The sequence below is a fragment of the Zea mays genome, chromosome 6 (assembly GCF_902167145.1).
Source record: "Zea mays cultivar B73 chromosome 6, Zm-B73-REFERENCE-NAM-5.0, whole genome shotgun sequence".
Lineage (NCBI taxonomy): Eukaryota > Viridiplantae > Streptophyta > Magnoliopsida > Poales > Poaceae > Zea > Zea mays.
The window spans coordinates 164,828,193-164,854,351 of NC_050101.1; positions in this window are offsets into that span (position 1 = coordinate 164,828,193).

Below are 26,159 nucleotides of genomic sequence, written 5' to 3' on the forward strand. Positions count from 1 at the left end.
TACGGAAGCAAGAGGACGTCAGCAAGGGCCCAACCGCTCCGACAGCTGTCCCTCCGCCAGGCTCCATCGCTCCTCCGACGGCCACGACATGACACCAGCTGGGTGCCAAAATCTCTCCGGCTGCCACATCGGCATGTACTTAGGGCGCTAGCTCTCCCCCGCTAGACACGTAGCACTCTGCTACACCCCCCACTGTACACCTGGATCCTCTCCTTACGCCTATAAAAGGAAGGACCAGGGCCCTCTTAGAGAGGGTTGGCCGCGCGGGGACGAGGACGAGACAGGCGCTCGCTTGGAGCCGCTCGCTTCCCTCACCCGCGTGGACGCTTGTAACCCCCTACTGCAAGCGCACCCGACCTGGGCGCGGGACGAACACGAAGGCCGCGGGATTCCCACCTCTCTCACGCCGGTCACCGGCCGCCTCGCTCTCCCCCCTTCGCGCTCGCCCTGGCGCTCGACCCATCTGGGCTGGGGCACGCGGTGACACTCACTCGTCGGCCCAAGGGACCCCCCGGTCTCGGAACGCCGATAGTTGGCGCGCCAGGTAGGGGCCTGCTGCGTGTTGACGAACAGCTTCCCGTCAAGCTCCAGATGGGCAGTCTCCAGCAAACTCTCCGACCCGGGACGGTGCTCCGTTTCGGGAGCCTTGAGTTCATGTCCTTCGACGGCAGCTACGACGTGATACTCCTTCCCCCGCCGCGCGACGACGACAATGGCGGCCGACAGCCCGCCCGCCAGCGGTGGAATCGACGACGTCTTCCCCGCGTGGTGGAAGAACAACCTTCGACCTCGTCCCGCCTTCTTCCCCGCCGATGGAGGGGAAGGCAGGGCAACCAAGGCCAAGCAGGAGGCAGCGCCTCGTCGGCTGTCGAGCAAGTCGACGACGCCGGCACCCCAACGAGGGGCGCACCGGGTATCGACTTCGCGTTTGAGACGAAGACGAGCGCCGTCTCCCCGCGACACGCCAATCCCGAGCAAGCGGACGACACTAGCGCGCTTGCGAAAGGCTTGCTGGACGTCACCCTCGTATCTGAGACGACGGTGCAGTCAGTCCCCGACGTGACTTCATCACCGCTCGTCGACCAAGAGGTACCGACCGATTCCCATCCCACATCATTTGGATTCAACCTCAACCCTCCTAGCGACCTCGCTTTGGCGGGCGCTCTCGTAGAGGCGAGTCCAAACCCCCTGGGGTTTCGCATGCGGTCACCTTGGGACCGGCTGACGGACGTCTCGACCTACGGGCCCTCTAGGTCCGAGGAAGACGACGACCCCAGCATCTGTTGGGATTTCTCTGGACTTGGCAACCCCAGTGCCTTGCGGGACTTCGTGACCGCATGTGACTACTGCCTCTCCGACTGTTCCGACGGTAGCCGTAGCCTCGGCAACGAGGACCGCGGCCCAAGTCGCGAATGCTTCCACATCGATCTAGGGGGTCCCCCGAAGGCAACCATCTCGGCATGCCGGAGGACGGTGACCTCCCTAGGCCGGTGCCTCGCGTTGACATCCCACGGGAGCTAGCTGTGGTCCCCATTCAGGCGGGGGGCCATGACCCACAGCTCGAGCAAATCCGCGGGGTGCAGGCCAGGCTCGACGAGGGAGCAGGAGCGCTTGAGCCGATCCGCCGGGACGTCGGTCAGGCATGGGCGAGCCAACCCCCGGCCGGAGAAATACGTCATCTGCCCCAGGGTTTCCAGCACCGCGTCACCGACGACGTCAGGGTCAGGCCACCACCCGCATCTAGTGGGGTTGGCCAGAACCTGGCTGCAGCAGCGATGCTTCTCCGCGCGATGCCGGAGCCATCAACCACCGAGGGTCGGCGAATCCAGGGGGAGCTCAAGAATCTCCTGGAAGGCGCCGCGGTCCGACGGGCCGAGAGCTTTGCCTCCCGAAGGTAGGGATACCCCTCGGAACCTCATGCCGCGACTTCCCGATTCATGCGGGAAGCCTCGGTCTACACCGGGCGCACGCGCAACACCGCGCCTGCGGCCCCGGGCCGCCTCGGCAACGAGCACCATCATCGCGACCGTCGGGCCCACCTCGACGAGAGGGTGCGCCGAGGCTATCACCCCAGGCGTGGGGGACGCTACGACAGCAGGGAGGATCGGAGTCCCTCGCTCGAGCCACCCGGTCCGCAGGCCTTCAGCCGGGCCATCCGACGGGCACCGTTCCCGACCCGGTTCTGACCCCCGACTACTATCACAAAGTACTCGGGGGAGACGAGACCGGAACTGTGGCTCGCGGACTACCGCCTGGCCTGCCAACTGGGTGGAACGGACGATGACAACCTCATCATCCGCAACCTCCCCCTGTTCCTCTCCGACACCGCTCGCGCCTGGTTGGAGCACCTGCCTCCGGGGCAGATCTCCAACTGGGACGACCTAGTCCAAGCCTTCGCCGGCAATTTCCAGGGCACGTACGTGCGCCCTGGGAATTCCTGGGACCTCCGAAGCTGCCGGCAGCAGCCGGGAGAGTCCCTCCAGGACTACATCCGGCGATTCTCGAAGCAGCGCACCGAGCTACCCAACATCACCGACTCGGATGTCATCGGCGCGTTCCTCGCCGGCACCACCTGCCGCGATCTGGTGAGCAAGTTGGGTCGCAAGACCCCCACCAGGGCGAGCGAGCTGATGGACATCGCCACCAAGTTCGCCTCTGGCCAGGAGGCGGTCGAGGCTATCTTCCGAAAGGACAAGCAGCCCCAGGGCCGCCCATCAGAAGATGCTCCCGAGGCGTCTACTCAGCGCGGCGCTAAGAAGAAAGGCAAGAAGAAGTCGCAAGCGAAACGCGACGCCGCCGACGCAGACCTTGTCACCGCCGCCGAGTACAAGAACCCTCGGAAACCCCCCGGAGGTGCCAACCTCTTCGACAAGATGCTCAAGGAGTCGTGCCCCTATCATCAGGGGCCCGTCAAGCACACCCTTGAGGAGTGCGTCATGCTTCGGCGCCACTTCCACAGGGCCGGGCCACCCGCGGAGGGTGGCAGGGCCCGCGACGACGACAAGAAGGAAGATCACCAAGCAGGAGAGTTCCCCGAGGTCCGCGACTGCTTCATGATCTACGGTGGGCGAGCAGCGAATGCCTCGGCTCGGCACCGCAAGCAAGAGCGCCGGGAGGTCTGCTCGGTCAAGGTGGCGGCGCCAGTCTATCTAGACTGGTCCGACAAGCCCATCACCTTCGACCGAGACGACCACCCCGACCACGTGCCGAGCCCGGGGAAATACCCGCTCGTCGTCGACCCCGTCATCGGCGACGTCAGGCTCACCAAGGTCCTTATGGACGGAGGCAGCAGCCTCAACATCATCTACGCCGAGACCCTCAGGCTCCTGCGTGTTGATCTGTCCTCCGTCCGAGCAGGCGCTGCGCCCTTCCATGGGATCATTCCCAGGAAGCGCGTCCAGCCCCTCGGACGACTCGACCTTCCCGTCTGCTTCGGAACGCCCTCCAACTTCCGAAGGGAGACTCTGACGTTCGAGGTGGTCGGGTTCCGGGGAACCTACCACGTGATACTGGGAAGGCCATGCTACGCGAAGTTCATGGCCGTCCCCAACTACACCTACCTGAAGCTCAAGATGTCGGGCCCCAACGGGGTCATCACCGTCGGCCCCACGTACAAACACGCGTTCGAATGCGACGTGGAGTGCGTGGAGTACGCCGAGGCCCTCATCGCCGACCTGGAAAGCCTCTCTAAGGAGGTGCCAGACGTGAAGCGTCACGCCGGCAACTTCGAGCCAGTGGAGACGGTTAAGGCCGTCCCCCTCGACCCCAGCGGCGACACCTCCAAGCAGATCCGGATCAGCTCCGGGCTCGACCCCAAATAGGAAGCAGTGCTCGTCGACTTTCTCCGCGCGAACGTCGACGTCTTCGCGTGGAGTCCCTCAGACATGCCCGGCATACCGAGGGATGTCGCCGAGCACTCGCTGGACATTCGAGCCGGAGCTCGACCCGTCAAGCAGCCTCTGCGCCGATTCGACGAGGAGAAGCGCAGAGCGATAGGCGAGGAGATCCACAAGCTAATAGCAGCAGGGTTCATCAAAGAGGTATTCCATCCCGAATGGCTTGCCAACCCCGTGCTTGTGAGAAAGAAAGGAGGGAAATGGCGGATGTGTGTAGACTACACTGGTCTCAACAAAGCATGTCTGAAGGTTCCCTACCCTCTGCCTCGCATCGATCAGATCGTGGATTCCACTACTGGGTGCGAAACCCTGTCTTTCCTCGATGCCTACTCAGGGTATCATCAAATCAGGATGAAAGAGTCCGACCAGCTCGCGACTTCTTTCATCACGCCCTTCGGCATGTACTGCTATGTCACCATGCCGTTCGGCTTGAGGAATGCGGGCGCGACGTACCAGCGGTGCATGAACCATGAGTTCGGCGAACACATTGGCCGCACGGTCGAGGCCTACGTCGATGACATCGTAGTCAAGACGAGGAAAGCTTCCGACCTCCTTTCCGACCTTGAAGTGACATTCCGATGTCTCAAGGCAAAAGGCGTCAAGCTCAATCCCGAGAAGTGTGTCTTCGGGGTGCCCCGAGGCATGCTCTTGGGGTTCATCGTCTCCGAGCGGGGCATCGAAGCCAACCCGGAGAAGATCGCAGCCATCACCAGCATGGGGCCCATCAAGGACTTGAAAGGTGTACAGAGGGTCATGGGATGTCTCGCGGCTCTGAGCCGCTTCATCTCACGCCTCGGCGAAAGAGGTCTGCCTCTGTACCGCCTCTTAAGGAAGGCCGAGGAAGCTCTCGGGAACTTGAAGGCGCTCCTCACAAAGGCGCCTATCTTGGTGCCTCCAGCTGTCGGAGAAGCCCTCTTGGTCTACGTCGCCGCGACCACTCAGGTGGTTAGCGCCGCGATTGTGGTCGAGAGGCAAGAAGAGGGGCATGCATTGCCCGTTCAGAGGCCAGTTTACTTCGTCAGTGAGGTACTGTCCGAAACCAAGATCCGCTACCCACAAGTTCAGAAGCTGCTGTATGCAGTGATCCTGACGCGGCGGAAGTTGCGACACTACTTCGAGTCTCATCCGGTAATTGTGGTGTCATCCTTCCCCCTGGGGGAGATCATCCAGTGCCGAGAGGCCTCGGGCAGGATTGCAAAGTGGGCGGTGGAAATCATGGGCGAGACAATCTCGTTTGCCCCTCGGAAGGCCATCAAGTCCCAGGTCTTGGCGGACTTCGTAGCCGAATGGGTCGACACCCAGCTACCGACGACTCCGATCCAACCGGAGCTCTGGACCATGTTTTTCGATGGGTCGCTGATGAAGACGGGAGCCGGCGCAGGCCTTCTCTTCATCTCGCCCCTCGGGAAACACCTACGCTATGTGCTACGCCTCCATTTCCCGGCGTCCAACAATGTGGCTGAGTATGAGGCTCTGGTCAACGGGTTGCGGATCGCCATCGAGCTAGGGGTCCGGCGCCTCGACGCCCGCGGTGACTCGCAGCTCGTCATCGACCAAGTCATGAAGAACTCCCACTGCCGCGACCCGAAGATGGAGGCCTACTGCGATGAGGTTCGGCGCCTGGAAGACAAGTTCTACGGGCTCGAGCTCAACCACGTCGCTCGGCGCTACAACGAGACTGCGGACGAGCTGGCTAAAATAGCCTCGGGGCGAACAACGGTTCCCCCGGACGTCTTCTCCCGGGATCTGCATCAACCCTCCGTCAAGATCGACGACACGCCCGAGCCTGAGGCGCCCTCGGCCCAGTCCGAGATACCCTCGGTCCAGCCCGAGGTACCCTCGGCACAGCCCGAGGCACCCTCAGCTCGGCCCGAGGCGCCTTCAGTTCAGTCCGAGGTACCCTCGGCCTCCGAGGGTGAGGCACTGCGCATCGAGGAGGAGCGAAGCGGGGCCACGCCTAATCGAAACTGGCAGACCCCGTACCTGCAATATCTCCACCGAGGAGAGTTACCCCTCGACCGAGCCGAGGCTCGGCGGGTGGCGTGGCGCGCCAAGTCGTTCGTCTTGCTGGGAGATGAGAAGGAGCTCTACCACCGCAGCCCCTCAGGCATCCTCCAGCGATGCATCTCTGTCGCCGAAGGTCAGGAACTCCCGCGGGAGATACACTCGGGGCCTCGGGGGCTTGCGGCCATCACGCAGCACCTCGAGCCCCTGTCGGGAATGCTTTCCGACAAGGCTTCTACTGGCCGACGGCGGTGGCCGACGCCACTAGAATTGTCCGCACCTGCGAAGGGTGTCAATTCTATGCAAGGCAGACCCACCTGCCCGCTCAGGCTCTGCAGACGATACCCATCACCTGACCTTTTGCGGTGTGGGGTCTGGACCTCGTCGGCCCCTTGCAGAAAGCACCCGGGGGCTACACGCACCTGCTGGTCGCCATCGACAAATTCTCCAAGTGGATTGAGGTCCGACCCCTGAACAGCATCAGGTCCGAGCAGGCGGTGGCGTTCTTCACCAACATCATCCATCGCTTCGGGGTCCCGAACTCCATCATCACCGACAACGACACCCAGTTCACCGGCAGGAAGTTCCTGGACTTCTGCGAGGATCACCACATCCGGGTGGACTGGGCCGCCGTGGCTCATCCCATGACGAATGGGCAGGTGGAGCGTGCCAACGACATGATTCTACAAGTGCTCAAGCCTCGGATCTACAACGACCTCAACAAGTTCGGCAAGCGATGGATGAAGGAACTCCCTTCGGTGGTCTGGAGTCTGAGGACAACACCGAGCCGAGCCACGGGCTTCACGCCGTTCTTTCTAGGCTATGGGGCCGAAGCCATCTTACCCACAGGCTTAGAATATGGCTCCCCGAGGACGAGGGCCTACACCGACCAAAGCAACCAAGTCAGCCGAGAAGACTCGCTGGACCAGCTGGAAGAGGCTCGGGACAAGGCCTTACTACACTCGGCGCGGTACCAGCAGTCCCTGCGACGCTACCACGCCCGAGGGGTCCGGTCCCGAGACCTCCAGGTGGGCGACCTGGTGCTTCGGCTGCAACAAGACCCCCGAGGGAGGCACAAGCTCACGCCCCCCTGGGAGGGACCGTTCGTCATCGCCAAGGTTCTGAAGCCCGGAACGTACAAGCTGGCCAACAGCCAAGGCGAGGTCTACGACAACGCTTGGAACATCCAACAGCTACGTCGCTTCTACCCTTAAGATATTTTCAAGTCGTTCATATACCTCGCACCCACGCAAAGTTTAGTCATCAAGGAAGGGTCGACCTCGCCTCGGCAAAGCCCGACCCTCCCTCGGGGGCTAAAAGGGGGACAACCTCCTCTGCGTCGAAATTTTCCTCGAAAAAAGATCTCTTCTGCCAGAATATCTTTCGTGCTTTTTGGCTACTTCGAAAAGTGGATCCTGAAAACGACGGAGTACACGTAAGCAGCCAAGGCTGACCGAGCCGAGGGACTCCTACGCCTCTAGGATACGGATACCTCACTCATCACCTTCTGCGATAAGTAACTCACGTTCGGATAAGTGGTTCCGCGGACCGAGCAAGTCTTCACGTTCGGAAGTTCTTCTGCCGAAGCGATCCTTCGAGCCTTCTCGACTGAGTCGGTGACAGAGCCTCATGGACGGGTAAAAGTGCGCGTAAGCGGCAAGGCCGACCGAGCCGAGGGACTCTCGCGAGAAGCAACTCTTTGGGATACGGATACCTCACTCATCACCTTCCGCGAGAAGCAACTCTCGCTCGCACAAACATCCCTGTTACCGACAAAAAAGTCCAGATACTCGGAACAAGAGGAAAAGAGATGCAGCTTTACAACACAGCGAGGGTGTGTTTAGGCCTCGGCGGCCGCAGGAAACACACGCTACAAGACAATCCGATCCTGCAGGCTCGGGTCTTGACGCTGGAAGGGGGCAGTAGCACCCTCGGCATCGACGACACCTTTGGCGAGGTCCGACCTAGCCTCGGACGGCGACGCGGTCCGAGGATCTCCGCTCAAAAGGACGACGTCATCACCACACCCGGGCAATCGCTGCCACGGTCTTCTCCGGGAATCCGGCCCGAGCAGGCGGCTCGGCCGGTCGCCCCGGGGCCTCGGCCAGCCGTCCTCAGAGGGCGCCCGCCCGACTCGAGGCTTCGGCTAGTCAACTCCAGCGTCGGTCCCGCCAACGGACGACCCGGCTAGGCTCCGGCCAACCAGGTTTCATTTTTGAGCCGACTCTGCCCCTGTTCATGCTGATATCGCTACCCCTGGCCTCGGCTCATCGAAGAGCGGCCAAGGGGTCCCTTTAACTAAGCTAGAGAAGCCTCAGACAACAAGGTCGACCGAGCCGAGGGACTCCTACGCCTCCGGGATACGGATACCTCACTCGTCACCTTGACACGGGGTGACTCACGCTTGGTGAAGCGGTTCAGACAACCAACAGGCGAGTCTTAGTGCTCGAAAATGAGGAAAAAACACGGCTCCATGCCAAAATTACATACATGTTCAGGCCTCGACAGCCATAATGAACAAAAACGCTGGCATTCAAAGTGCCATTACAAACGGAACTCCGGTTCCCCCTCCGCAGGTACGAACAACCCCACTCGATGGGGGATGGCCTGCGGAGCAACAGAAGACCAACGAACGGCGCGCCGTCGCCCGCTCCGGCAGCAGCGACGACGACGACTTCTGCTCCGGGGGGCCGAACAGCGGCAGCACTGACCTCAGGGCAGGTGCTGCTGCCAGGAGGCCCCTGCCCATGCCCAAACTCGTGAGGCAAGGACGGGCAGAAGGCCGTAGAGTTGGAGGTCGGTCCGTGGGCGGCTCTGGCTATCTCGCCGTCGGAAGAACCTCTTCCAGCTGTCGTGGCAGATGCCGGCGCCGTGAGCGGCTCCGAAGCCACTCGCGTCCGAGAGCCAGGCACGGTGCAGCTGCCGGTGCCACAGACGACGACCGCCCTTCCCTCCGATCACTGAGTGAAGGAGCGGGCCACCGCCCACGCAGGGGCCGACCCCAACTCGGCACACTCCCCTCCCCAGCCCTGGTGATGAAAATCCTTAAGGCTGAGGGAGGGGCAGAGGCCGCAGCCCGGCTCGCTTTCCCCCACCATCAAGCTGGAGGTCACCATCTTGGGTGACCGCCGGCGGAGGGGTGCAGCCGGGCTGCATGATGAAAATCCTTGAAGCCGAACGATGGCTGAAAGGTACCAACTCCCGCGGAGTTGCGTTCCCCCAACGATAAGGCAGAAAGACGACGGGTATCCCCCATCCGGGGGCTTGGAAGATGGAAAGACGCGATGCATAAGGGCGCCTTCCGAAGGGGGTCACCCTCCTTTTAAAGGCGACTCTCCCTACTTGCGCCCCCAACCGTCGCGGGCTGAGTCTTCTCCAACACACTCCAAGGTCCCCCCCCTGCGGCGCGGGGGTTAGGTCCCACATGTCATGCAAGCCGGCTCAGAGCAGAAGAAGCCAAGCCGCCGCGCGCGGTGCACACGACCGCCCAGCGGTTACAAGTGACCCTCCACTTTCGCCCAGACCAGCGGGCGAAAGGGGCGGGTAGCCAGGCAGGTGGCATGCAACCGCGCCGAGTGGACGCGCTTCTCCGACTCCCGACACGCCCAGCGTGGAGGCCCAGGCCCACGCGTCACGCAACCGGCGCGCCGGATGCTTCATGCAAGCAACTACACCGCCACTTGCGCCACCACCGCGCCTCCTCGATTGCGGAACCAATACCGCGACTCGAGGCGACCCAGCGCACGACCCAGCAGCGCCAGCCTGGCGCGGCGGTCAATGCGACCAAAAATGGGCCGGCAGTAATGATGGTGGCAGGCGGGCGGGAGCAGCGGCCACGTCGTCAGCCAAGCTCACGTCCCATCTGGGGGCAGCAAGAGAACCCCCTCTCACGGCATGAAGACAACGCACTCGTGATCCGTTCCTCGAACGGCTCGCGCACGCGCAACGGCCGCCCCGCCAACCACTCGCACCGTCGCATTAACTCCGCGGCGGGACAGGCGGCGCCTCTGGCAGGAGAAGCGGGCGACGCTTCGCATTCGCCATAATGACCGCGTCAGTAAAGGTACGCCGCGTCGTTCAATTTCGTATCCTTTTCCTTTTTCCCTCTTCCTCTCTCTCTTGCAACAGGGACCGGGAAAGGGGGATACCCCAAAAAGGATCCTTCCCCAGGAAGGAGTCAGGCTCCGAGCCTCCCTACTGATCAGAGGTTCGAAGGCTGGCCCCTCGAAGGGTTCGACAGCCGCCTCAGATCGCGTGGGCCCTACACCCACTACTGGTCAGAGGTTCGAAGGCCGGCCCCCCGAAGGGTTCTACGGCCGCCTCAGGCTACTCGGGCTCCGCGCCCATTACTGATCAGGGGTACGAAGGCTGGCCCCCGAAGGGTTCACAGTCGCCTCAGACGCCGAGCGAGGGATGACCATGGGTACGTTCGATACATAACCAAGGCTCGGGCTGCGCTCCCGAGGTACCCTAGGACATTTCCGAGACCAGCGGGAGCGATCTTGTAACGGAATCCCATCAGAGGGAGGCATCGAGCCCTCGGACCCCGTCGCTAGGGGACCGGGTCCGGCAGATCACCCGCAGGTACTTTTGGGCGTGCCTCTGGGCCCCTAGCCGACCCCTAACGAACGGGGCACGGACGTCCACTCGGATTACCCGCTTGCAGCTCACCGGAGACACCATGTTCGGCGCCCATCGAGGGCAACATGGCGCTTTCCCCCCCCTCCTCCTTGCGGAAAGGCGACGCAGGGGCGTATGTAAAAAAGCCAAGTCTGTCCCTGATCGCCCTCTCGCCCTGTGCAGAGGCTCGGGGCTGCTCTCGCAAACCCGACTCCGGCCGAACCGTTGACAGCGTCAACATACCAGCCCGAGAACTTGGGACCCGACCGTACACCCGGGCTACGGCCAGCTCGCATGAGGGAACAACCAGACCAGCCGAAGCATTACGCGAGGCATTAAGACCTCGAAGGAGTAAAACCACTCCTCCGAGGCCTCGGGGGCTACACCCGGCGGGTGCGCTCGCGCGCACCCACCGGAACAAAATGCAACCGAGAAAGGCTGGTCCCCTTGCAAAAAAGTGCGACGAAAGCCTCCAAGCGAGTGCTAACACTCCCTTCGAGGCTCGGGGGCTACTGTCGGGGACCATAATTAGGGGTACCCTCAAGACTCCTAATTCTCAGCTGGTAACCCCCATCAGCATAAAGCTGCTAAGGCCTGATGGGTGCGATTAAGTCAGGGAGCAGTCCGTTCGAGCGACTCGATCACGCCTCGCCCGAGCCTAGCCTCGGACAAGGGCAGCCGACCCCGGAGGATTTCCGTCTCGCCCGAGGCCCCCCTCCGACGGCGAACATATTTCCGGCTCGCCCGAGGCCCTGCCTTCGCTAAGAAGCAACCCTGACTAAATCGCCGCACCGACTGACCAAATCGCAGGAGCATTTAATGCAAAGGTGGCCTGACACCTTTATCCTGACGTGCGCCCCCCGGCAGAGCCGAAGTGACCGCCGTCACTTCGCCGCTCCACTGACCGGCCTGACAGAAGGACAGCGCCGCCTGCGCCACACCGACTGCAGTGCCACTTGACAGAGTGAGACTGACAGGCAGTCAGGTCCTGCAGAAGGCACCACAGGAAACTCCGCTCCGCCCGACCCAGGGCTCGGACTCGGGCTCAGCCCCGGAAGACGGCGAACTCCGCTCCGCCCGACCCAGGGCTCGGACTCGGGCTAAGTCCTGGAAGACGACGAACTCCGCTCCGCCCGACCCAGGGCTCGGACTCGGGCTAAGTCCCGGAAGACGGCGAAATCCGCTCCGCCCGACCCAGGGCTCGAACTCGGGCTCAGCCCCAGAAGACGACGAACTCCGCTTCGCCCGACCCCAGGGCTCGGACTCTGCCCTGGCCTCAGCCGACGACCTCCGCCTCGCCCGACCCAGGGGCTCGGACTCGGCCTCGGTCACGGAAGACAGACTCGACCTCGGCTTCGGAGGAGCTTCCACATTGCCCAACCTAGGGCGCAGACCAGCCACGTCAACAGGAGGCGCCATCATCGTCCTACCCCGAGCTGACTCGGGCCGCAGGAAACAAGACCGGTGTCCCGTCTGGCTCGCTCCGCCAGATAAGCAATGATGGCGCCCCGCATACCCTATGACGACGGCGGCTCTCAGCCCCCTTACGGAAGCAAGAGGACGTCAGCAAGGGCCCAACTGCTCCGACAGCTGTCCCTCCGCCAGGCTCCATCGCTCCTCCGACGGCCACGACATCACACCAGCTGGGTGCCAAAATCTCTCCGGCTGCCACATCGGCATGTACTTAGGGCGCTAGCTCTCCCCCGCTAGACACGTAGCACTCTGCTACACCCCCCATTGTACACCTGGATCCTCTCCTTACGCCTATAAAAGGAAGGACCAGGGCCCTCTTAGAGAGGGTTGGCCGCGCGGGGACGAGGACGAGACAGGCGCTCGCTTGGAGCCGCTCGCTTCCCTCACCCACGTGGACGCTTGTAACCCCCTACTGCAAGCGCACCCGACCTGGGCGTGGGACGAACACGAAGGCCGCGGGATTCCCACCTCTCTCACGCCGGTCACCGGCCGCCTCGCTCTCCCCCCTTCGCGCTCGCCCTCGCGCTCGACCCATCTGGGCTGGGGCACGCGGCGACACTCACTCGTCGGCCCAAGGGACCCCCCGGTCTCGGAACGCCGACACTACCTAGACTGGTCCGACAAGCCCATCACCTTCGACCGAGCCAACCAGCCCGACCACGTGCCGAGCCTGGGGAAATACCCGCTCGTCGTCGAACCCATCATCGGCGACGTCAGGCTCACCAAGGTCCTCATGGACAGAGGCAGCAGCCTCAACATCATCTACGCCGAGACCCTCGGGCTCCTGCGTGTCGATCTGTCCTCGGTCCGGGCGGGTGTTGCGCCTTTCCATGGGATCATTCCCGGGAAGCGCGTCCAGCCCCTCGGACAACTCGACCTTCCCGTCTGCTTCGGAACACCCTCCAACTTCCGAAGGGAGACCCTGACGTTCGAGGTGGTCGGGTTCCGAGGAACCTACCACGCGGTACTGGGAAGGCCATGCTACGCGAAGTTCATGGTCGTCCCCAACTACACCTACCTGAAGCTCAAGATGTCGGGCCCCAACGGGGTCATCACCGTCGGCCCCACGTACAAACACGCGTTCGAATGCGACATGCAGTGCGTGGAGTACGCCGAGGCCCTCGCCGAGTCCGAGGCCCTCATCGCCGACCTGGAGGGCCTCTCTAAGGAGGTGCCAGACGTGAAGCGTCATGCCGGCAACTTCGAGCCAGCGGAGACGGTTAAGTTCGTCCCCCTCGACCCCAGCAGCGATGCCTCCAAGCAAGTCCGGATCGGCTCCGAGCTCGATCCCAAATAGGAAGCAGTGCTCGTCGACTTTCTCCACGCGAACGTCGACGTCTTCGCGTGGAGTCCCTCGGACATGCCCGGCATACCGAGGGATGTCGCCGAGCACTCGCTAGACATCCGAGCCGGAGCCCGACCCGTCAAGCGGCCTCTGCGCCGATTCGACGAAGAAAAGCGCAGAGTCATAGGCGAGGAGATCCACAAGCTAATGGAGGCAGGGTTCATCAAAGAGGTATTCCATCCCGAATGGCTTGCCAACCCTGTGCTTGTGAGAAAGAAAGGAGGGAAATGGCATATGTGTGTAGACTACACTGGTCTAAACAAAGCATGTCCGAAGGTTCCCTACCCTCTGCCTCACATCGATCAAATCGTGGATTCCACTGCTGGGTGCGAAATCCTGTCTTTCCTCGATGCCTACTCAGGGTACCACCAAATCAGGATGAAAGAGTCCGACCAGCTCGCGACTTCTTTCATCACACCCTTCGGCATGTACTGTTATGTCACCATGCCGTTCGGCTTGAGGAATGCGGGCGCGACGTACCAGCGGTGCATGAACCATGTGTTCGGTCAACACATTGCCGGACGGTCGAGGCCTACGTCGATGACATCGTAGTCAAGACGAGGAAGGCCTCCGACCTCCTTTCCGACCTTGAAGTGACATTCCGATGTCTCAAGGCGAAAGGCGTGAAGCTCAATCCCGAAAAGTGTGTCTTCGGGGTACCCCGAGGCATACTCTTGGGGTTCATCGTCTCCGAGCGGGGCACCGAAGCCAACCCGGAGAAGATCGCAGCCGTCACCAGCATGGGGCCATCAAGGACTTGAAAGGCGTACAGAGGGTCATGGGATGTCTTGCGGCCCTGAGCCTTTTCATCCCGCACCTCGGCGAAAGGGGTCTGCCTCTGTACCGCCTCGGGGCGAATAACGTTTCCCCCGGAAGCCTGCTCCCGAGACCTGCATCGACCCTCCGTCAAAATCGACGACACACCCGAGCCCGAGGCACCCTCGGCCCAGCCCGAGGTACCCTCGGCTCAGTCCGAGGCATCCTCGGCACGGCCCGAGGCACCCTCAGCTCGGCCAGAGGCACCCTCGGCACCCGAGGGCGAGGCACTGCGCGTCGAGGAGGAGCGAAGCGGGGTCGTGCCTAATTGAAGCTGGCAGACCCCGTACCTGCAATATCTCCACCGAGGAGAGCTACACCTCGACCGAGCCAAAGCTCGGCGGTTGGCGCGGCGCGCCAAGTCGTTCGTCTTGCTGGGATATGGGAAGGAGCTCCACCACCGCACCCCGAGCCCTTGTTGGAGACACCCGGGGGCTACACGCACCCCTGGGAAGGCCGCTTGTCATCGCCAAAGTTCTGAAGCCCGGAACAAACGAACTGGCCGACAGTCAAGGCGAGGTCTGCACCAACACTTCGAACGTCTAACAGCTACGTCGCCTCTACCCTTAAGATGCTTTCAAGTTGTTCGCTTACCTTGCCCCCACGCAAGTTTTTAGTCATCAAGAAAGGGTCAGCCTTGCCTCGGCAGAGCCCGACCCTCCCTCGGGGGCTAAAAAGGGGGGAACCCCTCTGCGTAAAAATTTTCAATCGAAAAGGCTTTTGCGTTCCCCCGGCTATGTCGGAAGCAGGACCCCGAGGAGCGAACGTGGGTGCATGTAAGTGGCAAGGCTGATTGAGCCGAGGGACTCCTACGCCTCTGGGTTACGGACACCTCACTCGTCACCCACCACGAAAAGTGACCCCTACTTGGGGAAGCCACCCTGCTACTGACAGGCAGAGGAGCACGACTTTATGCAACGGTAATAAAGTGTTCAGGCCTCAGCGGCCACAGAAAGACACGCATGCATCCAACAGAAACTGCTCCGACAGAGTTAGGCGTCGCCCGGGGAAGGAGCCGCGCCTTCGGCTTCGTCCTCGCCCTCGGCAAAGTCCATCCCGGCTTCGGACGACGACGCAGGCGGGAGGATCTCTGCCTCGAAGGTGGTCGCCAGCACTGCGCTCGGACCCGCGGCGGCCGCATCGAGCCTCTAGACTTCTGCCAGGGCGGCTTCATCTTCGTCAGGCAGGCAATACCCCTCGTTGACCCGCTCCACGTCCACGACGTAGTGGGAAGCGAGCACGACGAAGGCCCGCCTGACCCCGTGGTGTAGCGCCTCGCAGAGTCTGCCGCGCACATGATCGCCCAAGGCCTGCAGGCGACTTTGAGGGGAGCTTCCTGAGGGGACGTCGCCAAAGCCAAGGACCCGGCAGAAGCCCGAAACGGCCTCGGACATGGCCGTGTGGTCGGCCTCCCTCTGCTCGGCCGCCCCGGCAAGCGCCTCGGTAAGCGCCTTGGCGGACTCATCAAGGGCGGACTCGAGCTCTGCGAACAGCCAGAACGAAAGATCTCAAACACAAGCAGAGGAAACAAGCTGAAACGAAAACCGAAAATGGCCGAGGCGTACCTCCGGCTCGGGCACGCTCCTCCGAGGCTGCGACCTGGGCTACGACTAGGTTGGCTGCAAGGGCTCCAGCCCGGCTTTCGGCCTCGGCAGCCCGGCCCCGAGATTGGTCCCGCTCATTGACGATCTGGTCGAACTCCGACCGCTGTCGTTGCACTTCTGCGCACGCCGCTGCCGCCTCCGCGCGTGCCGCTGCCGCCTCGGCTCTCAGATCGGTGCAGAGCAACCGAAGGTCCGCCGCCTCGGCGCCCTGCTGAGAGAGGCGCGCAGTAGCCCCGGCGAGCGAGGTCCTCAGGGATCGCAGCGAGCCCCAGACGTCGACCTCGTGGCGGATGAACGACGACTTGGCGGCGCTCAGATCCGTCAGATCCTGAGGGAAGGAAGCGGGGCGTCACAAAAGACACCTTGGTCATAAAAAAAAAGGTATGCCTGACACCGTTACCTGGAGGATTTTGGGGACGTCCCTGCAGAAAACCTCCAGCGACGACCGGAGCGACCCCACCGTTGCTTCAGCACACTCGCGGAGCTCGTCCCAGGATTGCTCCTCCCGCTCATCGTCGAGAACGAAGAAGGGATCCGAGGCCTCACGGGTCCGGAACCGGAGCAACTGGCACCGACCCTCGGAGCTCCGCCGCACAGCGACAAGCCTGCCGCTCAGCGGAACGGATCGCGTCTCCACGCCCCCCTCCTCCGAGGCACCAAGCGCCGACGCCTCGGCCGTCTCAGCGTCGGCAGCGACAGGTCGCTCCCCGACTGAGACGGCAGCGGCTTCAGTAGCAACAGGTGCCAGCACCGCCGGCACGTCCGGTGGGGCCGGGGCCACGTCCGCGTCAGCCGCCTCCTCTAGCACGATGGCCGCCTCGGCAGAAGAGCCGGCCTCGGGAACTCGCTCCACGGTGACTGGTGCCGCCTGAGCCCCCTGCTGTGGAGCGCCTTGCGAGAAGGTCAGCTGAACGGCAAGGCCTGGAGCGGCGCCGGCTGCGGAAGCCAACGTCGTTTTAAGGGCCTTTCGGGGAGCCAGATCGGTCAGGCCATGGCTTCGCTTGCTGAGGAGAAAAGAAAAATCGCGGTCGGGACATACGAATGAAAAGCCAGGACGAAGACGTTCCAAGATACTTACCCGCTCCGGGCCATGATCAACCGTGCCTGAGGGGAGGTCTCTCGGATCTCGACCCCCGAAGGCGCCACCGAGGTCCGCTTCACCGGCGGCTTCGGCACCACCCTTGCTTTGGGCGCTTTGGACGCCCGGGAGACGGACTGCCCAGGCACTGCCACGGCGACCTGAGGGTCGCTCTCCTGCGCTGCCGGCGTGGGCAACGGCTCTCGGGGAATAGACGCCTCGGCCTGGCTCCCCGGGGTCACCTCAACTCCCCCAGCCGAGGGGTCAAGTACCCTCTCGGTCTGCCCCCGCTCTTTGGGCTGGGACCTCGGCGTCTCGACTCCGGGGACTGACGGCATCAACCCACTCGGGGGCTGGCTTGACGGCTCCTGGCCTAACCTCAAGCCAGGGCTGAAATCGAGGCGGGCAGCCATGTCGTCTTCCTCGTCATCATCTTCATCATCATCGTCGTCATCAGGCGTTTCCGGCGACGTCTCCCTCGGGAGCCCCTCCCTCTCCTGCCGACGATGGAGCTTTTCCGAGGCGTCTCGAGCCCGCATCCGCTCGCGGGCCCGGGCCTTCTCCGCGTCCTTCTTTTTCTTCTTCTCCTCCGCGGCAATCCGCCGCGCTGCTCGGTCCACCGCGTAATGCGGGACCCGTGGCAGGGAAGGCTTGTGCCACCCTACCTCCTGGAGACGGATGAAAATCCCGACCGTAAGAACCAGGGGCAACCCGACGCAAGAAGAAGGAAGGAGCAGACACTCACCAGAGTCACGCACCCTTGGTCAGGGCGCATCAAGGGCTGGGAGAAGGCGCTAGTGTCCAGTTTTCCCAACGCGATGGTCACCCGCCCGTGGAGAACGTCGAAGGGAAGAGGATCCGAGGACATCCGCGAGCCCTCCAAGTCAGCCTCCGGCGTCATCTCCCAAAGCGGCAACCGTCGCTCCGCCAAGGGAAGCACCCTCCGGCGGTGGATGGCGGCAATCACTCCCGCTGCGGTGAGTCCCCCTTTCCGCAACGCCTCCAAGGCCATGAGAAGGGGTTCGAGGTTCTTCTGTCTTTCGTGCAGGGTCCCGTGGCGCCAAGCATCGGCGGCGACGGTGACCACTCGCTGGAAAAACGGCGGGAGCAACTCGCCGTCATTCCGGAGGTAGAACCACCGGCGCTGCCACCCTTTATTCGAGGACGCAAGGATGGCGGGAATATACAGCGACGCCCGCGACTGCCTCAGCTGGAGGATGCAGCCGCCGGCCCGCACCGCTGCGCGGACCTTTCTCTCCCTCGTCGGCGAAGCAAAAAGCTCCGCGAAAAAGAGATGAGTCCACAAGTCCCAGTGGGGGGCGATCCCCAAGTACCCCCTCGCACACCGCTACGAAATGGCGGCCTGCGAGATGGAATTGGGGATGAGGTTGTGCAACTCCACCCCATAGTGGTGCAGGATCGCCCGCATAAAGCGGCTCGCCGGCACACCGAATCCCCGCTCATGAAAGGAGACAAAGCTCACAACGTACCCCGGCGGCGGGGACGGAGCGGCTCCGCTCGCAGGGGGAATCCACTCCGGCCGCTTCTCATCAGAGAGAGGGCAAAGTAAACCCTCGGCAACAAGATCCTCCAGATCACCCGCCGTGACCGTGGAGAAAGGCCATGGATCGCGCGGCGGGATGATGGTCACCCGGTCGGCCATCACCGAGCAAAAGGGGTGGCGGCGAAAAGAACTGGGGAAGCGGTTTCCTTTTCTCTGGCTAAACCTCTCGGGTTGCGAAAACCTAAGGGGGAGGCGAGAAGCGGAGCAAAGAACCGTCGCTGGACCCTCCTTCGAGTATATAAAGGCCATGACGAGACCCGTTCAACGTTTCGTCCGGACCCGCCGCGGGATTCGAAAAACCCAAGGCGAAACGGCCGTTCCTCGAACGGCTCGCGCACGCGCAACGGCCGCCCCGCGAACCGCACGCCCCATCGCATTAACTCCGCGGCAGGAAAGGCGGCGCCTCTGGCAGGAGAAGCGAGCGGCGCTTCGCCTTCGCCATAATGACCGCGTCAAAAAAGGTACGCCACGTCATTCGATTTCAAATCCTTTTCCTTTTTTTCCTCTTTCTCTCTCTTACAACAGGGACCGGGAAAGGGGGATACCCCGAAAAGGATCCTTCTCCGTGAAGGAACCAGGCTCCGAGCCTCCCTACTGATCAGAGGTTCGAAGGCTGGCCCCGCGGAAGGGTTCAACAGCCGCCTCAGAGCGCGTGGGCTCCACACCCACTACTGGTCAGAGGTTCGAAGGCCAGCCCCTCGGAAGGGTTCAACGGCGCCTCAGGCTACTCGGGCTCCGCGCCCACTACTGATCAGGGGTTCGAAGGCTGGCCCCCGAAGGGTTCACAGCCGCCTCAGATACAGAGCGAGGGATGACCATGGGTACGTTCGATACATAACCAAGGCTCGGGCTGCGCTCCCGAGGTACCCTAGGACATTTCTGAGACCAGTGGGAACGATCTTGTAACGGAATCCCATCAGAGGGAGGCATCGAGCCCTCGGACCCCGTCGACAGGGGACCAGGTCCGGCAGATCACCCGCAGGTATTTTTGGGCGCGCCTCTGGGCCTCTAGCCGACCCCTAGCGAATGGGGCACGGACGTCCGCTCGGATTACCCGCCTGCAGCTCACCGGAGACACCATGTTCGGTGCCCACCGAGGGCAACATGGCGCTTTCCCCCCTCCTCCTTGCGGAAAGGTGACGCAGGGGCGTATGTAAAAAAGTCGAGTCTGCCCCTGATCGCCCTCTCGCCCTGTGCAGAGGCTCGGAGGCTGCTCTCGCAAACCCGGCTCCGGCCAAACCATTGACAGCGTCAACATACCAGCCCGAGAACTTGGGACCCGACCGTACACCCGGGCTACGGCCAGCTCGCATGAGGGAACGACCAGACCAGCCGAAGCATTACGCGAGGCATTAAGACCTCGGAGGAGTCAAACCACTCCTCCGAGGCCTCGGGGGCTACACCCGGCGGGTGCGCTCGCGCGAACCCACTGGAACAAAACGTAACCGAGAAAGGTTGGTCCCCTTGCAAAAAAGTGCGACGAAAGCCTCCAAGCGAGTGCTAACACTCCCTTCGAGGCTCGGGGGCTACTGTCGGGGACCATAATTAGGGGTACCCTCAAGGCTCCTAATTCTCAGCTGATAACCCCCATCAGCATAAAGCTGCAAAGGCCTGATGGGTGCGATTAAGTCAGGGATCGGTCCATTCGAGGGACTCGACCACGCCTCGCCCGAGCCTAGCCTCGGACAAGGGCAGCTGACCCCGGAGGATCTCCGCCTCGCCCGAGGCCCCCCTCCAGCGGCAAACATATTTCCGGCTCGCCCGAGGCCATGTCTTCGCCAAGAAGCAACCCTGACCAAATCGCCACGCCGACCGACCAAATCGCAGGAGCATTTAATGCAAAGGTGGCCTGACACCTTTATCCTGACGCGCGCCCTTCAGTCGACAGAGCCGAAGTGACCGCCGTCACTTCGCCGCTCCACTGACCGGCCTGACAGAAAGACAGCGCCGCCTGCGCCGCTCCGACTGCGGTGCCACTTGACAGAGTGAGGCTGACTGGCAGTCAGGCCCGGCCGCAGGCGCCATAGGAAGCTCCGCTCCGCCCGACCCAGGGCTCGGACTCGGGCTAAGCCTCGGAAGACGGCGAACTCCGCTCCGCCCGACCCAGGGCTCGGACTCGGGCTAAGCCCCGGAAGACGGCGAACTCCGCTCCGCCCGACCCAGGGCTCGGACTCGGGCTAAGCCCCGGAAGACGGTGAACTCCGCTCCGCCCGACCCAGGGCTCGGACTCGGGCTAAGCCCCGGAAGACGGCGAACTCCGCTTCGCCCGACCCAGGGCTCGGACTTGGGCTCACCCCAGAAGACGACGAACTCCGCTTCGCCCGACCCCAGGGTTCGGACTCAGCCCTGGCTTCAGCCGACGGTCTCCGCCTCGCCCGACCCAGGGGCTCAGACTCGACTACGGCCACGGAAGACAGACTCGACCTCGACCTTGGAGGAGCCTCCACATCACCCAACCTAGGGCGCGGGCCAGCCACGTCAACAGGAGGCGCCATCATTACCCTACCCCGAGCTGACTCAAGCTACGGGGAACAAGACCGGCGTCCCATCTGGCTCGCTCCGCCAGATAGGCAATGATGGCGCCCCGCACGCTCCCTGATGACGGCGGCTCTCGGCCCCCTTACGGAAGCAAGAGGACGTCAGCAAGGACTCAACAACCCCGATAGCTGTCCTTCCGCCAGGCTCCAGCGCTCCTCCGACAGCCACGACATCACACCAACTGGGTGCCAAAACCTCTCCGGCTGCCACGACGGCGTGTACTTAGGGCACTAGCTCTCCTCCGCTAGACACGTAGCACTCTGCTACACCTCCCATTGTACACCTGTATCCTCTCCTTACGTCTATAAAAGGAAGGACCAGGGCCCTCTTACAGAGGGTTGGCCGCGCGGGGACGAGGACGAGACAGGCGCTCGCGTGAGGCCGCTCGCTCTCTCTCCCGCGTGGACGCTTGTAATCCCCTACTGCAAGCGCACCCGACCTGGGCGCGGGACGAACACGAAGGTCGCGGGATTTTCACCTCTATCACGCCCGTCTCCGGCCACCTTTCTCCCCCCTTCGCGCTCGGCCTCGCGCCGACCCATCTGGGCTGGGGCACGCAGCGACATTTCACTCGTCGGCCCAGGGACCCCCCGGTCTCGAAACGCCGACAATTAGAAAATTATATTTACAACTATTAGAACCAGTTGCAGTTTTTGCTCGTTTTTTTGAAACAATATGCATATAGATACTATGCAATATCTATCTATGACGACCTTAATACTTAGTACTCCGCCCGTCTCAAAATATAATTCTTTTTAGCCTATTTTTTCAGTCCACGTTCATTTAAATCATAATGAATATAGACATACATACAAACTACATTCATGTGTTACAATAACATATGTAATTAGTCTAAAATGAATTATATTTTTTTTGATGTAGTGAGTATTATATGTGTTTTTATATTTATAATCATAGTTTTTTTTCTTTCCCCATGGCATCAATTTCTCTCCAGGCGAAACATTTAGTTTAGATTACGGTGGCTCTTGTTGCATTCAATTTCAAATTTGATTATATTAATTGTTATGATCTTATTAATCATAATAGTTTAGTTAAAAATGTATGCACCTCATGAAATTTAGATTATGCTGATAACAATAGAATCAGACATTTAATTAGAAACATGTATAGGCGGTGTAGTTTAAATGAAAACAAACGAAAGAAAAGAACAAGTAAACAATGAAACAAAAAGAAGGACGAACGGGGGTACCGACCGAACGTGACAGCGAAATTGGAAATTCGAATTGAAACTGAGCTTACACCGTTACACCACCCGAGTCTTTTGCTCGTAGCCCACTCCGTCAGCATACTGTTGAGACCATGTTTCGTCACCGAAGGTCCTGCAGAAAGAGATAGCTTCGGCTGAAGCTGCCCATACGTGACGCCGAAGGTTTCATTCATAAAGATTTGATAATACAACATATCCGAAGGTGAAGGGACGAACCGACTTAAAGATAGAATGACCTTTTAGTCTATAAAAGTCTGAGTCAATGTTGTAAACTTTTATGAGGGGCATGATTGTAATTCCTCACAGGCTGTGTCCTGTGCCTATAAATAGTGAACAATATTCGTTTACTGTTCACGCATTCCTGCAATTGCAATCGCATCACTCGGAAATTATTCTTTGCCAAGACAGAGGTATAAATGTATCTAACATTTGAATACATCAAGTTTGTATAATATGAAAATGATGTTGTTTATTTATAATTTACTTGTCGTTAATGCTTCATATCTCGAATTATTTTATACAATCTCTGAGGGTTCAGTTACGAAGATTCAACCTTCGTAATCGTACCATCTTTGACTTTCGTCCGAAGTTCATTAAATCCTTAAGGAAATAATGCTTCAGCGGACGAAGGGTATTAACATTTAACATTTTATGTTGCCTTATTCTTAATTCATAGCATTTGAGAACGAGTCCCCAACACATACCTTGCTTGTGCATCACTGTCGCGGCAACCTTTTTCACTTTGCACAACTAGCAATAACTCTGGTCTACTAACCGTTGCCGTGGCGTGACTTCTCACTTGCAAATACAGGCATAGAGAGTTTATGTCGTGGCCCTTGGAAAAGCCATGAAAAAATAAACTATTTAATTTTACGTGGTTTTAATATTTAGTTTGGCCTACTGACTCTGGTTTAATTTTTTTAATTTGGTAAGCTATAGAATTTATGTGGTTTTAATAATTAGTCTTTATTTGATTCGAATATATGAGTCGGACATATGTTGATAACGACATAGTTCAGTAGTTTTTTTTGGCCTTCTTGATCTAATCTTATGTGTTCTGGAGCACGATGGGCTCGGGCCATACTGGCCCGGCCTAATTCCCAGTGCTATGCGCATCCCAGGACGTACGAGGCCGTCAGGCCTAAAGATGGCAACATGGATCTGTTATCCGGTGGGTAGTTACTCCATTAAGGCACAGGGACCCAGCAGGTAGAATGGATACATGTATGTACTCATTAAACTCGTACCCTTGTGCCCATGAGTATTTTATACATGGAATATAGCCAATAATTCTCTAAAATTTTAGCCTAGCTCAATTTGTCATAGGCTTCTCGCTCCTGAGTACAACTATACGTTGCATAGCCCCAAGGACACATGGTAGTAGTAGGCAGACAATCGGCCAAACTAGTAAAGCACGTCCAAGCCACCAAGCTTCTGTGATACGATTCTTCGTTAGTGTGCAATCAAAGCGATCAAGTCGCACGTGACACGCCCACACCTGGAAGATGGAAGACAGAAGACGGAAGGCCGGATGTTGCCGTTCAGCACTTACCATTCGCCCTAAAATAAGTTGGGTAGATAGCGCAAATCTACCACTATAGATGGGTTCAGGTATTGGTGCTGCGCATGAGTACAGGTATTAAAGTGGTAAGTTTGTAGTCTAACGGGGCTAGGTCAGAGATAGAGCAACCCGACCATCTTCACATATTGTCATCCCTAGTCAGGCCGGTGTGTATACGCGAAGGACCGTGTCGACGACAACAGTGACAGACAACAACGACCAGACAGTATAAATTCCTTGGCAGACTCGATGGACTAGCCAGACGACCGGCCTATTGAGGCAGCCGCGCGGCTCTCGACGTGGTTGAGTGAGCCTCCGTCGTGCCATGCCCAGACCGCTAGAGATTTTCGCTGGCCAGTAGTAGTAGCAGTAGCAGATCACATCACAATCACATCCGTAAGGCGTAAGCCCGTGGTCCATTTGCAGCGCGTGCGTGCGTGCGGTGCAAGTGCAAGTGATAAAAGAAAAGGTCAAGGAAAGGAGAAAGCAGTAAAGCGAAGCGCCCGTTACGTTGACAGCAGCCCACTTATTATCGCGCGTAAATAAACCAAGCTTGTCTTTACTCCAAAGCACTATAGGACGATCGACGACATGCACATCCATGCCACTTTCTGTAGGACCATTTTGATTTTTTTTTTTTTTGGTACGGTCTACCTAGTCGGCCCGCCCGGCCGGAAATGCTCCGCCCCACGCACTAATGCATGTTGGTTTCAACATCACCAGCTAGCTAGGAACATTGTGGCACCGACTGGTAGTCCCTGCATGCGTATACAGTCCTAGCTACGTGCGTGCTAGTAGCGGTCGAACTTGCACCGGCCGGAATCCGGAACGCAGGCCGACCGCAGCGCACACGACAAGAGACGCGCATGCGCGCGTGGACGGCGAGTTGGCGACGACGACGGAAGACTGCGAAGCGATCCATCTCAGACGACAATCGAAGCGAAAGGTGAAGAAAAGCACGCGTGTAGCATACTAGCATCCATGACACGGTCGATCGATCATCACTACGTAGGTGACCGGGAAAAAAATCAAAAGGAGAAGAAGAGGCAACTAGCGGGTTCATTTGGACGTGCACGTCGCGGCCGGCCGCGTACGTGCGCATGCGTTTATTTCGCCGCCGGCGTGCGACGCGACCGGCCGGCGCACCGCACTGTGGAAAATAAAAGCAAGTAGCAGACGCCTCCCCCCTTAATGACACGAAAACAAAACAACTTCTATGATATGAGATTATTATATACAGGCATGTCTTGCACCCGTCTAAGTAGTCTTATCATACTTGCTCTTAGCAGTTCAAGCATGACGACAGTAATGGCGCTGTATGTATGAGCTCGCATCCTCTTGTATGAGTTGCGGACTTGCGGGTAGTAACTGAATGGTTCACCTTGCAAGTTGCGGGTAGTAATACATCAAAGATATATTGTCATCAAGTCTCTTGCAGTGTCGTTGCTGTGAGATAGAGTTCGTTCTCTTGTATGAGCTGATGATCCCTGCAACTGCAGTGTCTGTTTTATGGACGTGTGTCTGTGATGAAGGTTATTACATACGCATGCATGTGCTTACGTGTATGTGATGAAAAGTCGGTACAGACTACAGACGCACGTTTACACGTCTGTGATCTGTGATGTCTTTTTTTTTTCTTTTTACATAACGCCGTTAAACCTTCGGCTTCGGTTTCCACCGCCGGTCGTGGTTTTCGCGAGACTGGATCCAAGTCTTGTACACACAGTCCTAGAGCAGCCGCCGCACGGCGAAAATGCTTGTACGTTGCACCGGCGGTCGAGTTACATATATATTCAGAGAGTGCGCGCTTGCATCATACGCCTATATGCTGCACGCAGGCATTAGCAATCATGTGGATGTGCCGATGTGTGTACTGTAGGTATGCATGCTATATATTAACGGGGAAAAGGTGTGACGGTGACAGTGCCATTGAGTGGCATGGCATGCAGTGGACGGCGACTTGCATGCTCGGCAAGTTTCCCCGGCCCGAGCTAGCGCGTCACGGTGACGCGACCGTGATGCCATAAACCGCGGGGGGATCCCCAACGAGTTTTTGTGCCTAGTTCGACTGTTGCCATGCATATTTATTCTGGCTGCTGCTCCGCCGTGGTCCAAGCATACGTGTACGTACGAGTGCAAATATGGCAGAGCTGGAACAAAATCGTGCATGAGCATCATTACTCATTAGAGCATCTCATGAACGGAACACGTCTCTGGAGGTATACGTAATAATTAATTTGGCATATATTTGGGGCCGACGTGCTGCATGTGCACGCATCACGCTGATGCAGGCCGTGCATCTGCAGAGCCCCTGAAATGAATGATGATTATATTCCGAACAGGTAATTAAAGTGCTGACTAGGCTGTGCGAATTGTGATGGATATTATGAACTAATGAACTATGATGGTGTCACTTTTACTGGACGCCAGCT